At 42.1% G+C, this 15,979-nt stretch overlaps 1 long non-coding RNA gene across 2 annotated transcripts in view; it reads left to right on the top strand.

The window, feature by feature from the left end:
- Positions 1 to 15,457, top strand: part of LOC135058011 (uncharacterized) — a 67,603-nt gene extending 52,146 nt beyond the window's left edge. For both annotated transcript variants that reach the window (XR_010244525.1, XR_010244526.1), the window contains exons 2-3: positions 13,700 to 13,890; positions 14,894 to 15,457. This is a non-coding gene — a long non-coding RNA (uncharacterized LOC135058011). The remainder of the gene's footprint in view (positions 1 to 13,699; positions 13,891 to 14,893) is intronic.
- Positions 15,458 to 15,979: the final 522 nt, after the last annotated feature.

Genomic DNA, 15,979 nt, shown 5'->3' with positions numbered 1-15,979 from the left:
GTTGCATATTTCATTGCTTTGTTTATTTCTGTATTTATATAAAAACCTGACAGTCATTTTAGATACGCAAAATGCACAAACACCACTGCATATTTAGGCATCAAAAAAGTTCACAGGTCACAAAGAATTAATAATCAACAAGCAAACCCATCCCTTTTCAATTTTGGTAGCTGGCTTGACCTTATCAGGAATCTCTTAGGGCCCATTCACCTCTTAGCCTAACAGCGGCTGCACCTCTGCAATAACTGTAGATGGTCCTGACATAACACAGAAAGGCAAAATACCTAAGAACAACAAGTACACAGCCACCTTAAAGCTTTTCAATCAAATAGATACTGTATACTGTAATAAATATTATAAAAACCTAAGGAGCAATATAAACTGTAGTGGCTGTTAACATGCACACAGAATACACTGTATTGTTTCTATTTATATTTTGCACATATGTGAAATATACCATATTATCTTTTTCATTTGAAGTTATTACTTCAACAAACAAAAATATATATTAAAATCTCTAACATTTTTCAAATGTAAAATTAATCTGCAAAAACAACAGAAATAAAAGGCAATACCTCCACTGTGCCTGCTAGACAGTCTCACGTTTACATGTGGCACAATCTTTGAACTTCAAATAAGGAGCACCCACATTTGCATTCAAGAGTCCGTCAGCTCTCCGATATGCTAAGTGGACAAGCTCACAAACTTAAGATGTGTGCTGAACGAACCGCTCAACACACATCTCTCCCGATGTGCTGAGCGTGCGGGGGGAGACGGGCAGGCCAATCTAGCACCAGCGATAGCGATGCGCGGGGCTGCGCATCACTATCGCTGTGGGGGGTACACATGGGGGGTCATTCTGAGTTGTTTGCTCGCAAGCTGCTTTTAGCAGCTTTGCACACGCTAAGCCGCCGCCTACTGGGAGTGAATCTTAGCATATTAAAATTGCGAACGAAAGATTAGCAGAATTGCGAATAGACACTTCTTAGCAGTTTCTGAGTAGCGCCAGACTTACTCGGCATCTACGATCAGTTCAGTCAGTGTCGTTCCTGGTTTGACGTCACAAACACACCCAGCGTTCGCCCAGACACTCCTCCGTTTCTCCAGCCACTCCCGCGTTTTTCCCAGAAACGGTAGCGTTTTTTCACACACTCCCATAAAACGGCCTGTTTCCGCCCAGAAACACCCACTTCCTGTCAATCACATTACGATCACCAGAACGAAGAAAAAACCTTGTAATGCCGTGAGTAAAATTCCTAACTGCATAGCAAATTTACTTGGCGCAGTCGCACTGCGGACATTGCGCATGCGCATTAGCGACTATTCGCTCCGTTGCGACAAAAAAATAACGAGCAAACAACTCGGAATGACCCCCATGGAGCGATCAGGCTTAAAATCTAAGCAATCTAGTCAGATTGCTCAGATTTTAAGCAGCGATCGCTCCGTGAGTACCCCCCTTTAGGCTCACTGTCTGAGTGGATAAGATAATGCAATCTGTGAGTTCTTTTAACACAAGTGTGGTGTTATGGATTTGTTGCTAATTTGACATGATGTGTGTTTATTTTTCTTGCATGTACTACATAAGGTAATACCATTAATGCATTTTTCACCTGCTTTGTAGTTTTCTTTGTTTTATTTTCTTTAAATCAATTATGTCACTATGATGTAAATTAGGACAATTTGGCACCATTTTGCCCTTTACTTGTTACCACTTTTTTGTCATTATTTGCTTGGATAGTTTGATAAAGAGCAATATAGGTCCAAAAAGTTACTTTTTTGTTGCTAATTAACCAGAGTTGCTAAGAAACCACAATGTTTATGCAACTGAGAGTTTAGAGTGATTGGTTGAAAGTAGGAAAAATTGGAAAGCGTAAGGATCTAAGCGACGTTGATAAGAACCAAATTGTGATGGCTAGATAAGTGGGTTAGAGCATCTCCAAAACATCTTGTCGCATGGTGTTCTCCAAGTACGCAGTGTTAGTATCAACCAAAAGTCAGTAAAGGAAGGACAACTGGTGAATCAGCAACAGGCTCAAAGGTGCCCAACACTCATAAATGCATGTGTGGTTAAAAGGCTATCCCACCTGGTCCTATTCCACAGAAGATCAATTTATAGAAAAACTTGCAGAAAAAGTTAATGCTAGCTTTGATACATTGGTATCAGAACACACAGTGCATCACACCTTGCTGCGTATAGAGCTGGGTAGCCACAGACTGTTCAGAGTGTCCATGATGACCGCAATGGGCATGTGATTGTTAGAACTGGAATACTGAGAAATGGAAGAAGGTGTCATGGTCTGATGAATCACATTTTCTTTTACATAATGTGGATGGCTGTCTTTTACCTAGGAAACATATGGTACCAGGATGCCCTATTGGAAGAATACAGGATGGCAGTGTGATGCTCTGGGCAATATTCTGTTGGGAAACCGTAAGTCCTGGAATTCATGTGGATGTTACTTTGAAACATACCACCTACCTAAACATAGTTGTACACCAAGTGCACCCCTTCACAGCAATGGTATTCCCTGATATCTGTGGCAATTTTCTGCAGAATCATGCATCATGCTACCTGCAAATATGGAATTGTTTCAGAAGAGTACAAGGTCCAGACTAAGCCTGTAATTTCGTAGATCTCCCAGATCTCATTCCAATCAAACTTATGTATAGATAGATGATGATAATAATAATAATAATAATATTTATTTATATAGCACTTTTTTTGTAAACACATTTTTATTCAAGTTTTTCAAAGTACAGAGAAACATACAACATTGCAAAAAGGAAGAATGATGCAGGATTTGTGAGTACTGCAATTAAACAAAAGGCATAACGAGGTATAAAACGATGCAGCAATATAAAGGTACAAAAAAGAGAGCTTCCCCAAATCCTGAAGGCAAGGTACATAATAGTCAGGGTGAGGTAGAAGGGGAAAATCTGAAAGACTAGATTAATGCATACTTAATCTCTCCTGAATACAGCATTTGAGGGCCCATATCTCTACCTCCGATTGGAGTCTGAAGAAGTCTATGGAAACAACATACAATATACCTCATAATAGGCAAGGGGGGAGAAGATGTGTCTCTCAACATTCCTGTGTACTGATCGAGTGTGATCAGAGATCAGAAAGAAAGAAAGAAGAAAAGAATTAACAAAGAGAGAAAGAAAGAGGTGAAAGGATAAAGAGGAAAAGGGAGAAAAAGGAGGGGCAGGGGGGGTATTTAGGACGGCGGTCCTACTAAATTGCTCACCGGCGCCCTCAGAGACAACACCCAGCCACCTGCCCGGCATCTAATCACGACAAGGGATGTACCCAAGCGTTGAGAGGGGAGTGGGGGGGATCAAACTGTATGGGATTGTGAGATATCTTGTTCAAATATCTTCATAATCTCTGAACACGTTTCAGGGGGTCTAGTGAGGATATAGGGTCTCCACTTTTTGAAAAAAGTGCCCATTCCCGAGGTGAAATTGGGAGCAATGAGTGACACTCAAAGTATAACAACTTCATTAACAAATTATATACCTCCGCCATGGAGGGTGAAGATCTAGAAATCCAGGACTTCAATAATACTTTTTTCGCTACGGTGACCAGTATTGTCAGAAAGGGCACGAGATGTATCTTGTCAGAGGGTAAGGACTATCTGTCAAAATTTGCAAATAGCAGCGGGACGGGATCCATGGGTACCACCAGGGAGAAAGTAGAGTTAACAAAGTTCCGCAACTTATACCAGAATTTCTTCACCGTGTCACACTCCCAAAAGTTATGGAATAAAGTTGCTGAGGAATGGTGGCATTTCGGGCAGGAGCCAGTCTCCTCTTGTACAAAAAAGCTGCGTTGTTTTTGGGAGATATATGCCCTATATATTGTTTTTATATGAGTTTCCTGAAGGGAGGAAGTGTGCAGGACTTTTAAGGTATTATGGTAATATTTAAAAATAGTATCTCCGGTTATAGCTATACCCAGGTCCTTTTCCCATTGGGCAGCCGTGGACCCCCACACTGACAACTTGCTTGAGGAAATGAGTAGACGGTATATTTGTGACGTTTTATAAGTATTGTTCAGAAATGTTGTCACTAACAGAGCCATAGGGTCAGGGAAATCCCCGCAGGGCATAGGAAGGGGCAGAGATTTAATGTAGTGGGAGAGTTGTGCATAGGAAAAAGCATACATCTTTGAGACACCATACGTCTCCTCCCAATAGGAAAAAGGGAGAAGCTGGCCCCCTGGGTCAAAGACTTGGGAGGTGCTGCGTAATCCTCGTAATTTAAGTCTATGAAAATGAGTGCTATAGAGGCCCGGAAGGAACATTGGGTTCCCCCAGAGTGGTGTCCATTTAAAGTTCAAGGGGTTCCTACCCAACCGTTTGCTAGAGGCCCACCAGGCATCATATGTGTCCCTAAAATAAGGGTTAGAGTATAATCCAGAAGGCAATTTCATTTTGGGGGTAAGTTACAATGCTCCCAGGGCATAAGGTGCAAATAGAGCACAGTCTAGCTCATAATCCGTATATATATTCGTCTCCAAAAGCCAGTCCAGCATATATCGGAAGAACAAAGCACGTGAGTATTGGAGTAAATCAGGAAAACCCCAGCCGCCACTAGTCTTGGGCATTTGGAGTTTTTGTCTAGAAATTCTGGGTTTTTTGGATCTTCATATAAACCTCTGGAAAATGGCTTACAGTTCCCCCACATCCCTAAGGGAAAGGCGTAGTGGTAGCAGCTGAATGCAGTATGTAAATTTAGGCAGCAGTATAGTCTTAATAACTTCTAATCTGCCCAACAAACACAGAGGAAGGGCACTCCAATTCTCCAGAGACTTGCCAAAATGAGTGAATAGTGGGGCATAATTCAGTTTGTAAAGGGCAGAGAAGCACTTGGGGATCAAGATACCCAGTTATTTAATATGCGAAGGCATAATCCTAATAGAATTCAGTCCAGCGGAGGCTGGAAAGATAGGGGTGGGGGCTGTATTCATTAATAGTTCTGATTTATCTACATTAAGCTTGTACCCTGAAAAAGTGCTAAAATGGCGAATCATATTAAAAACCTGAGGGATCGAGTGGGTCGGGTCAGAGAGGAAAAGCAGCATATCGTCCGCAAAAAGGGCTAAGCGCAGGTCAACCCCACCCACCTTAATTCCGGTGTACAGAGGGGAATGTCGGAGAGTCAAAGCTAAGGGCTCCAGTGCAAGTACAAATAACAAAGGGGATAATGGGCAACCTTGACGGGTGCCTCTCAAAATTGGGAAAGCCCCCGACAATATTCCATTACAAATTATTTGTGACGATGCCCCAGAGTACAGGGTTCTTTTAAGATCAATAAAGCAAGCTGGAAAACCAAAGCGGGCCAACGTGTCATAGAGATGGTCCCAGTGTACCATATCAAAGGCCTTTTCTGCGTCAAGTGATAATATGGCTCTCGGCACTTCAGGTCTTGCACACTGGGAAGCACTCACCATTGCCAGGGCTCTCCTAATATTTATTACTGGGTTCCTGCCCTTCACGAAGCCTGTCTGGTCAGCGTGGATGACATTAGGAAGTATTGATTTAAGCCTTTCGGCAAGGATTTTTGTCAGAAGTTTGTAATCGATATTGAGGAGAGAAATTGGTCTATAGGAGCTCGGATCAGAGGGGTTTCGGCCGGGTTTTGAAAGTAATCTTAGAACTGCGGAATTGAAGTAGGGAGGCATCGATCCAGAGGTCATAATTGCATTAAAAACTGAGGTAAGGACCGGAGTTATACTGGGGCTGAGTAGTCTATAATAATCCGGGGTGAGACCATCTGGTCCCGGGGCCTTGCCAGACTTTAGCCCTGAAATTGCCTTCTGGACCTCGGCTTCAGTGATAGGTGACAGGAGAGAAGTACCCTGGGCTGCAGAAATCTGCGGGATAGGAAGGTTTTCCCAGAATAAGGAAGAGTCTGCTGCAGGAGCAGGGGGGGAAGAGTATAAATCTGTGTAGAAAGATTGGAGGATGGAGGCCGTCTGCTCATTTGTAGAGGACAGGGAACCATCCGCCATTTTTAGCGGTTGAATAATGGATGAGGGGCGCTGGCCTTTTAAAAGGTTCGAAAGCATTTTGCTAGATTTGTTTCCATATTTAAAAAATCTATATTCTTTCCGGAAAGTGTAATTAGCCTCAAGTTTAGAGAGCAGGGCCTCAAAAAGAGTCTTAGCCTTGGCATATTCTATTTTATTATGGGTGGACGGTGTCTGTTTGAAGTTAGTAAATGTACATGTGAGGGATTGTTGTGCCGCCATATAATCCTTCAGTAAGGCCTTCTTGGCCGCTAGAGTGTGAGCAATAATGTTGCCTCTAATTGTGGCCTTGGAAGCCTGCCAAAATAAAAGTGGGTCAGTGACAGAAGTGTCAGCGTTATGAAAAGCAAAGGATGGAGGAGGCGAGAGTAAAGTTTTTCTGGGAGGGTGTCAATTGTAGTTCCACCCATATGGCCGCATGATCCGATACAGAGATGGACTCAATTTCAGAATGGACAACTTTGGGCAGCAAGAACTCAGACAACAGCATATAATCAATGCGGGACAGGGTGCCCTGTGCCGCAGACAAGCACGTAAAATCCCTGTCAGTCGGATGCATAACCCTCCAAATGTCCATCAGCTGTAACTTCCTAGCCAAGGCGGGCACCCCAAATTTCGGCAGGTTATTCCCATGTTCACATGGGAACTGTTTGTCTTAATGCTTTGAGGAAATCAAATTCCAGTCCCCACAGACTAGAAGCGGAGTGTCCGCCATTGGTGTAAGTTTGGTAAGAATAGTTTGCAGAAAGCGCTTGCTGTAGACATTTGGAGCGTAAACATTACACAGTGTATACAATTGGTTATTATAGAATATCTGACATATGACCCATCTAGCCCCCTCATCGGCAAGAGTCAACTTAACCTCTACTGGGACAGATTGTTTAACAATGATTACAACTCCCCTGGTTTTCTTTGAGAAGGATGCGGATGCTATGACCTTCCAACCCAGGGCATTCAACCTGTGGATGTCCTGGGATAAGAGGTGGGACTCCTGCAGGAATACCAGGTCCGCATGAAGATTTTGCAAATTTATAAGTACCTTTTTTCTTTCTTGTGGGGAGTTTAGTCCTCCCACATTCCAACTACAGATCTTAAGAGAAGGCATAAACCCAAAAGGAAAGGGTTAGAAAAAATAGGAGACCCACAATAACTGTTGCCCCCCTATAGGTGACACTAATACCTATTCGAGAGATCGCCGTCCTGGGAGATAGAGGGGGGGGGGGGAGACAGGAGACAGGGACAGAAATAAAGAAAGGACAATAATTGAAAGAAGAACAAAAACAGCATAAAACGCATATTGACATTCCGGTTGTTTAGCCCTAACATAGTCACCAAACAGAGTGAACACAGCAAAATTTCCATGGGGGCCCCCAAAAATACAATCAATACGATCCCACCACCAGCCCACCCACCGTGCACCGCTACGCCCTGTTTGGAAAAGCGCGTGCATAGCAACCCCTCTCAGTAAGGAGCCGGCACTTGAACAAATAGCAGCTTGGTCGCTTACAGAAGACTATAAATATCATGGCCTAGTCGCTGACATCAGTGTAATAACAGTGGCAGATTTGCAAACTAGGGAACAGGATCCACAGAATAGGCACATATAGAACAGTCATAATGAACCATATAGACAGTGTAACAAATGGTAACAACAAAACGTAGTTACAGCATCAATAACTGTATCAGAGCAGATGATGGTGTATCCAACCGATTTCAGGAACGACACGTATCAAAGACAGCCATTCACTGAAAAATTAGGGACACGTTAGTCCTGTGAGTGAGAGTCGTCATCTGGTAAGTGCAGAAATGCCTCTGTGTCCTGCACGGAGAGGAAGTCCTTGAACGAGCCATCTCTATAGATACGCAGTCTCGCCGGATATAACAGCGCAAACTTTTGGTGTTCCCGGATAAGCTTTGAGCAGATTGGGGAGAATTCTTTTCTGGCTTTCGTCAGCTCGGCCAAGTAGTCTTGGAATATTAAAAGGGAGTGCCCTTCCCAAGAAATAGGGCGCTGCTTATGGGACGCTTGCCAGAGGATTTCCTTATGTAGGTAATTTAAAACCCTGAAGATCACAGCCCGGGGTCTGCTGCCCTCTCGTGACCGGAATGGTCCAAGGCGATGGGCTCTCTCTATAATGATGTCGGCACATTCATTGCTAACTTGCAGTAAACTTGGCAGGGTATCTCTAACAAAAATAAGCAATTCAGAGCCTTTCACCGTTTCTGGCAGCCCTATCACACTCAAGTTCTGTCGTATGGCCCTGTTTTCCAATTCGTCTGTCTTATTGTGTAAGTGGTAACAGGCTTTGGTGTTGAGACTCACGCCTTTTTTAGATTAGCAATATCTGCAAAGCATTCCCCCATTCTGTGTTCTGTAGTGGAGAGTCTCTGGGAAAATGTAGCTAATTGCCTGTTTATATCAGCGGTCTGTTCTTTCAGGAGTGGCCCCATCGTGTCTTTAATTGCCTGCACCATAGCAGTGTAGGTAATAGGAGAGTCTCAGACAGCCTGTGAGTGCAGTACAGGTGGGGGGGCTTCTTTCCCCCGGCATGTCATATAGCAGGAGGGGAGAAGAGGGTGCACCATCCGGGGATGGTATGGGAGAGCTTGGGGAGCTGGGGAGTGGGGGAGCCGCTAATGCAGCGTGCGGTGTACTTGCTGCGGCATCCTGCCGCCATCTTAACTTCTGTGCGGCGCCGCTCCCTCTCTTTCTCCTTCTGGGCTTTGGAGCGTGGCATGAGCGGCGTGAAATAGTGCTCCATGCGCTGCAGGGCGGTCACGGGCGGCACGGGGACCCAGCGGGTCGATCGCGGGAAGCTGTGTGGCCTTGAAAGAGCTCAAATAGGCTGGGGGTCCGGGAGCTCAGCTCAGCAGCAGCTTTCCATGCGGCGCCCGGAACCGGAAGTTATATAGCACTTTTTATCCAATAGGACTCAATGCACTTAGCAGATAGAATGAATATAATATAATTCAATACAGAAAGAAATAAGAATACAAAAAGATTCCATAAAAAACAGAGAGCATGGAGATACTAAAGGGACAATTAAGGGAATGCTTGAGTAAACAGGAACGTCTTGAGTCTGTTTTTGAAAGATTCTATAGTGGGGGCCTCTTGAACCATGCGGGGATGTGAGTTCCATAGAATTAGAGGTGCATGACTAAAAGCTCAACCCCCCAGATGAATTATGGAGATTCTAAGTGCTGCTAAAAATCCTTCATCTACAGATTGCATTAATCAAGTTGGGAATCAGAAGCTACTACAGATATCATGGGCCCTGGTATTGTAGGGCTAAAAAAGTGAGTAATCCAATATTGAAAATGATTCACCATCCAACAGTTAATTAGTGGAGGGAGTAGAGAATAGGTGTTATATGGCTGGAACGGGGCAGGTTGGTTGATAGTTAGCTAGATAGCTAGATAGAGAGGTGCAGATCATCCATCTTAATATGGCCTCCAATGTGAGCGATTCAGCATCGCTGCACCAAGCCACTTTCAACAACACGCTGCTTTTTCCCCCTGTATTCCTTTATGATCTTTTACCTTTTCTTCTCACACTTTTCATGAATGCTGTGTCTTGATCTATTAAATCATGGGAAAGATACAAAAAGGACATGTGTAGAACAGTCTGTAATAATCATATCTGGTTATAATCATACCGTTTGGAATAACGATAATAATGATATGTGCTGGAGAGAAAAGGTGTACCCTGACACACATTTTGTAAAATAGTGACAATCTTATCAAGGTTTTTTTCAGCAATAATCCTCCACATCACCCAGAATTATGTTCACTTAATATGCACTGTAAATCAACTGAGTTGAAGGGATGGGTGTACCCAACTAACTCAGAAAGAGGTCAACACACAAGGTATCTACAATGTAGAGGAATTTTTTTGTGGGTCTCATTAACAACTGTTTAAGATTCGGACCCCTTTTATAGGCTACCAAAGGCGGCTAGACAATGATTTTTAAACCACCATCTGAGCAGATTATGGGCCAGTTTTTCTTTACTGCCCTCGCAAAATTTGAAGCCCTTGTGTCAAACTGGGTGATGATCACTAATCTGGTCAATTACATTAGATATGTGTGCCTGGCCATTTATCTTTTTTTTTTTTTCATGTTTAGGTTTTGGATTGGTTTTGCCAAAACCACCCTTGTGTGTTTTGGTTTTGATTCTATTGTCTTTTTTTTTTTAATCATAAAAATAGCTAAAATCACAGAATTTGGGGGTGTTTTGCTTCCTACAGTATTATTAACCTCAATAACATTCATTACCACTCATTTCCAGTTTATTTTGAACACCTCACAGCTCACATTTTTGTTTTCATCCAGTTTAGGCTAAAGGTTGCACAGAGGTAGCTGGATGACTAAGTTAAGCGACAAAAGTGGGTAGCATAAACACCTGGCACATCTAGGAGTGGCACTGCAAGGACAGACAGGATGGCAGTTTTATCAACTATGCCCATAAAATGAGCACAAAACGCAAAGAAATATGGTGCAAGATGGACCCACCCTTATGTTGTATATTATTTAAAAAGGACATGCAAAGTTTAAGAAACCAATCATTTCAGCGACAGGGACCATCACTTGTGGCTGAAATTATTGTTTCAGTTTGGCCTCCATAAAACTATTTTTTAGAAGGACTTCCTCCAATAAGTAATTACTCTGAGGATATTGGTGATGAAGTGTTAATTACATTATAATCTTGTACAATAAATTTCAAATGACGTAACATGGAACAGGTGCCAGGATGGCTAACGTTCCTACTTCTACTAAATTTGACCTCACAAATGGAGCAGATACTTTCATAAACATTGTCAGGATTGGGGTAAAAATAATCCCACACACAAGAGGTGGCTTTTTTGGTCTTATGCCCAGGCATCGCAATGGCTTTCTTTTTATTATGGTCAACAACTGCAGCCACCGGAGGCTGGCCTACAGTACACAAGAAACATCATCATCAACATCCTCACTGTCAGATTCTACACACATATCACCCTCATTCTGTTCCACTTCCACACATGAATTCCCACTTTGTATTATGTCCTCCTCATCACCATCTTTACTTGTACTGCTCCCCACATGTGCAGATGGTTCAGAAATGGAAGAAAGTGAAAGAGGCTTCTCTATGAGGACAGTGTGAGAAATGTCAGCTGATGTGGACAACCCTAAATGTTCTTCAAGAATGTCTGATGGATGCGCAGTTTGTCTTACTGCCTCTTCAGCTAACTTTCCTTTAGATTTTTTTTCTTTACCTCTCAAATTAAATCATTTTACATACCCTGACTTAAGCCTTCTATGCCCCTGGGCATCTGCCTAAGCAGATGACGTTGACGGATTTACATTGTTAATGTCATGACTAGTGGCAGCAGCTTCAGCACTTTTAGTTGCCTCCATTTCTATCAACACAAAGTGGGGTATACCTTCACCGACAGTGTTGCACAAATTAGTCAGAAATATACAGTATGTATATATATATATATATATATATATATATAATTACACACTGCGGTTGACTTCACCAACAGCGTCACACAAATGAGTCAGAAATGTATACAATAAAAAGACACTGCGGTTGACTTCACCGACACTGTAGCACAATTGAGTCAGAAATTTATATAATAATTATACACTGCGGTTGATTTCACCAACAGCTTCACACAATACGTGTATGAGTAGGAAATAATGTACTGCAGTCTGACCGGCAGTGTCACAGTACTTATGAATATAAAATAAAAATTGTATAGTACAGTGGGGTACAGCACAAACAAAATATATTTATTTTTTACAATTTTAGGCTTATAGTTTTTAATCTTTATTATTGTTATTTTACACTGAGGCAGAGCCCCCGGATGGATGGACAAATCACCCCTTTCAGATACAGCAGACAGAGCACCCCTTTTTCAGATACAGCTGACAGAGAGAGAACACCCCTTTTAGATACAGCTGACAGAGAGAGAGCGAGAGCACCCCTTTCAGATACAGCTGACAGAGCACCCCTTTTTCAGATACAGCTGACAGAGAGATAGAGCACCCCTTTCATATACAGCAGACAGAGAGAGCACTTCTTTCAGATACAGCTGACAGAGAGAGAACCCCTTTAAGATACAGCTGACAGAAAGATAGCACCCCTTTCAGATACAGCAGACAGAGAGAGCACCCCTTTCAGATACAGCTGACAGAGAGAGCACCCGATTTTCAGATACAGCAGATAGAGAGCACCCCTTTTTCAGATACAGCACACAGGGCCCCCCTACCAACCGCACACCACAACACACCACCCAGTGTGAGACGGAAATGTCTGTCCAGTACACTCTTCAGTGCCTGAGTGAAAACGGTGCTGATGCACGGGGACTTATATATCCAAAATCCATAAGAATCTGACAACAGGATGATGACATTTTGCCTCAATGATACAATCGAGGCAGGAGGGAAAACCCAATCCTGTATAGGAGCCTGGCTCAGACCGCAAAGTTCGGGGAGGTTCGGTTCCCGGGAAAATTAACCCACTCATCTCTACTTTACATGCTTTTTCTCTTCCGCAAAGTAATTGAGCTCTGTTCAAACACCTTTTTATCACTCTAGGTGTATATCCTCTTTTAGCAAATCTGGCTGCCATATCATTTAATTGTTGTTTAGCTTTCTCACTCTGAGAGTTATTGCGCAAAACTCGCTCACATTGCGAAACAGGGAGTCCCTGTTTTAGTGCCTTACTGTGGTGGCTTATGGTAAATAATAGAGCATTTCTATCAGTGCTTTTGCAATAATAAATCATCCCAAGAAAACTTCCCAATCTAAAAATGTGGTTGGTCTGGATGTTACAGGTGAATCTTATAGGGCTACTTTAGCTACAAATGAGTATCTAATGCCCCTCCATAGGACAAAAATGTTGTCAATTAACCAAAAGTAGTGCAAAATGCAAGGACCATATACCGGGTATATATGTACATGTTCATATTCAGTTATAAACAGATTAGTGTAAAACAGCACCATATTCAAACCCATCTCGGTCCCTGAATTCTGCACATACAGTAAAATGACTCTCCATATTAGAAATGGCTATTGGCAAATATACAATGTATCATATCACATATGAAATCTATTGGAAGACCAACAAATTCAGAACTCATACTTGCCTCCTGCAATGCTTGAACCCCATGACCTATGGTATACATTGAAACCACATCCATTGTTCGCAAACAACACATCCTCAGGTAATGTCACAATCTCCTTTCATTTAGAAAAAATTGGGAGTATCCCTAATATAACTCTCACTTGTCTCTACAATTGGCTGCCAAAGCAAATCAAAGTAATGTGGCAATGGCTGCAATTTTTGGAATACTATATAGTATCGGGCTGACTGGATATTTAACAGAGCTTTACCAATTTATTATCAAGCCATCTATGTTTTAAACAACTCTCCAATAGACTAAGTGCGGCTTTGATATCATACATTCACATGGTGAAATTATCAGTATCAGTTAGGTGCTGCCTGATGTCAAAGTCATAATCATTGTAATCCAACACTATTACAGCACCAACCTTGGCCGTCACACATATCACTATCTTATCATTTTCCTGCAGTAATATTATGGGCATTCTTTTTTTCCCACTCAAATTATGACAACGCTGACCTTTGCAGGCACTCATGTATTCCATCCAGGGTCGGCTAGAGGCACGTTCTTTAGGAGTGGCCTTGCAGGGCCCAGTACTGCTAAGGGCAGCCATCAGCCGGCGCCTGCCCTGAGTTGACTGACATTGGAGGCCAGAGACCAGGTAGCTGCAGCGAGGCAGCAGAGACGGCCACAGTGGAACAGCAGAGGCGGCCGCAGCAGGACAGCAGTGGCGACCATGGTGAGTAGAACTGCTGGGCTGAGGGCATGTGTATCTGGTGCTGGGGCATCTGTGCATCTGGAACTGGGGGCATATGTGCATCTGGCACTGGGGGCATGTGTGCATCTGGTGCTGGGGCATATTATGTGTATCTGGCACTGGGAGCATGTGTGTATCTGGCACTGTGGGGCATATAATGTGTACTTGGCACTGTGGGGGCATATAATGTGTATTTGGCACTGCACTGCTGGGGACATATGTGATTCTGGCACTATTGGGGGCATATGTGTATCTGGCACTGCACTATTGGGGCATATGTGTATCTGAAACTATTCTGGGGACATTATGTAATAGGGGGTGAAAATATATATTTATAGTTTGATAATATAAAGTTGCGAGGCCACACCGACTTTCACAGGAATGCATGCGCCGAAGGCATGGGAGGGGCGGCCGCTTCAAAATTTCTTACTCAGGGTGCTAGAAGGCCTCGAGCCGGCCCTGATTCCACCTCTACTATTCTCAAAAATGTCTTGATGCCTGCATTTCCTGACTGTGGGTACCAAAACTACTAACATTCTTAGATACTACCATATGCTACTTTCTTTTCTCATCAGTTTGTCCTAAAAAACAAACAAACACTATTTTAATCTGAATATCTGACCCAATTTATATAAATCCACCTGGAATCCAAAATGATGTAATTTTAAAGGTAGGTGCAGTACAAATTTAAGACCTAAACCTAAAACAGATTCTTCATCATCTGACAATTGATATGAAGAAAGATTAAACACACATCGGGCCTCATGTACTAAGCCTTGAAAAGTGATAAATTGCATGGTGATAAAGTACCAACCAACCAACCAACCAACCAACCAGCTCCTGTTATTTTTCAAACCCAGCCTGTAATATGGCAGTCAGGAGCTGATTGGATGGTTCTTTATCACCATACAATTTATTAATTTTCAAGGCTAAGTACATTTCCACCAATTGTTTCTTGACACTTGCTTTGTTGTCTATTCTCTAGGTCACTGAGGGGACCATGGGATTGGCCCTGAGAGATTCAGCCTGGAGTCCCAGTGGCCCAATCTGCCCCTGCATATAATAATCTAGTAAAGTCTGTCCCATCTTCAATGCACACATTCCACTCCAATGTCTTCCACTGCAGTTTTTTACGTAACAATTCTGGACGAAGGACCGCACTGCTCTGGGAAGGAGTAAGTATATACAGTGGGGAATGGATGGAACAAAGCAGGGGGAGGGATTGAATGAAGAAGCAGATGGACTGAGATGACCTGCTGTTGACCCAGAAGATATGATTGGTCCCTTTAATAAACTTAAATAAATAAGATATTTAATAGAGTTTCTAACTTTTTATATAAACCTTTATGCTGTTCGCTTGTTTTATTTACAGTTAATTATATTTTTTGTAGCAAGGTCTTTTTTTGCTATAATATTCTTTGCATTAGACAATTAAATGCAGTGTTATATAGTAAGGGTGCATGTTGCATTTCTATAGATGTGCTCCCCTTTATTTGATACATATCTGGAATAATAAACATTCTATTTCTGTCATTCCCTATTCAGCAAGAAGCATCAAAATTGTAACAATAGTTCATATTAAATATATTTTGTTTATGACATTTTTTATTTAATCAATCAGACAATAAAAGTTGCATAAACTTCTCAATTTCAATTTTATTTATTTACGTTATATTTCCAATTTTTATTGCTTAATTTATTTTATACTACTAAAGCCTGCAGCCAAGTAAAAAAGTTCCTCCTAGTGGCAAAGCAAACAATAAAATATTCTGTTTTATGGGTAAGCAAGGATAACGATTTAAATTAAGAATAAAAATATATATATACACAGTAGAATAATGTAGCACATTTCTGTAATAGAAAATAGATTTTTTTCAGATGTTAGAGATAACTTAAGTTTATAGAAAAAAGGAAAAAAAGATCATACTTTTAACAGAACAATAAAACAAAACAAAATATTTATAAAGGATTTCACTAGAACTAAAGACTGCACTTTTTAGGGATGCCAACAGGAATACTTGAGGATGTCTAAACATTGTCCACTGTTAATCCCCTTACTACTTACCTGCCT

The sequence above is a fragment of the Pseudophryne corroboree genome, chromosome 3, assembly GCF_028390025.1.
Source record: "Pseudophryne corroboree isolate aPseCor3 chromosome 3, aPseCor3.hap2, whole genome shotgun sequence".
NCBI classification, from domain to species: domain Eukaryota; kingdom Metazoa; phylum Chordata; class Amphibia; order Anura; family Myobatrachidae; genus Pseudophryne; species Pseudophryne corroboree.
Note: the sequence above shows the minus strand (reverse complement) of the source record. Positions and strands in the feature narration are given on the sequence as shown.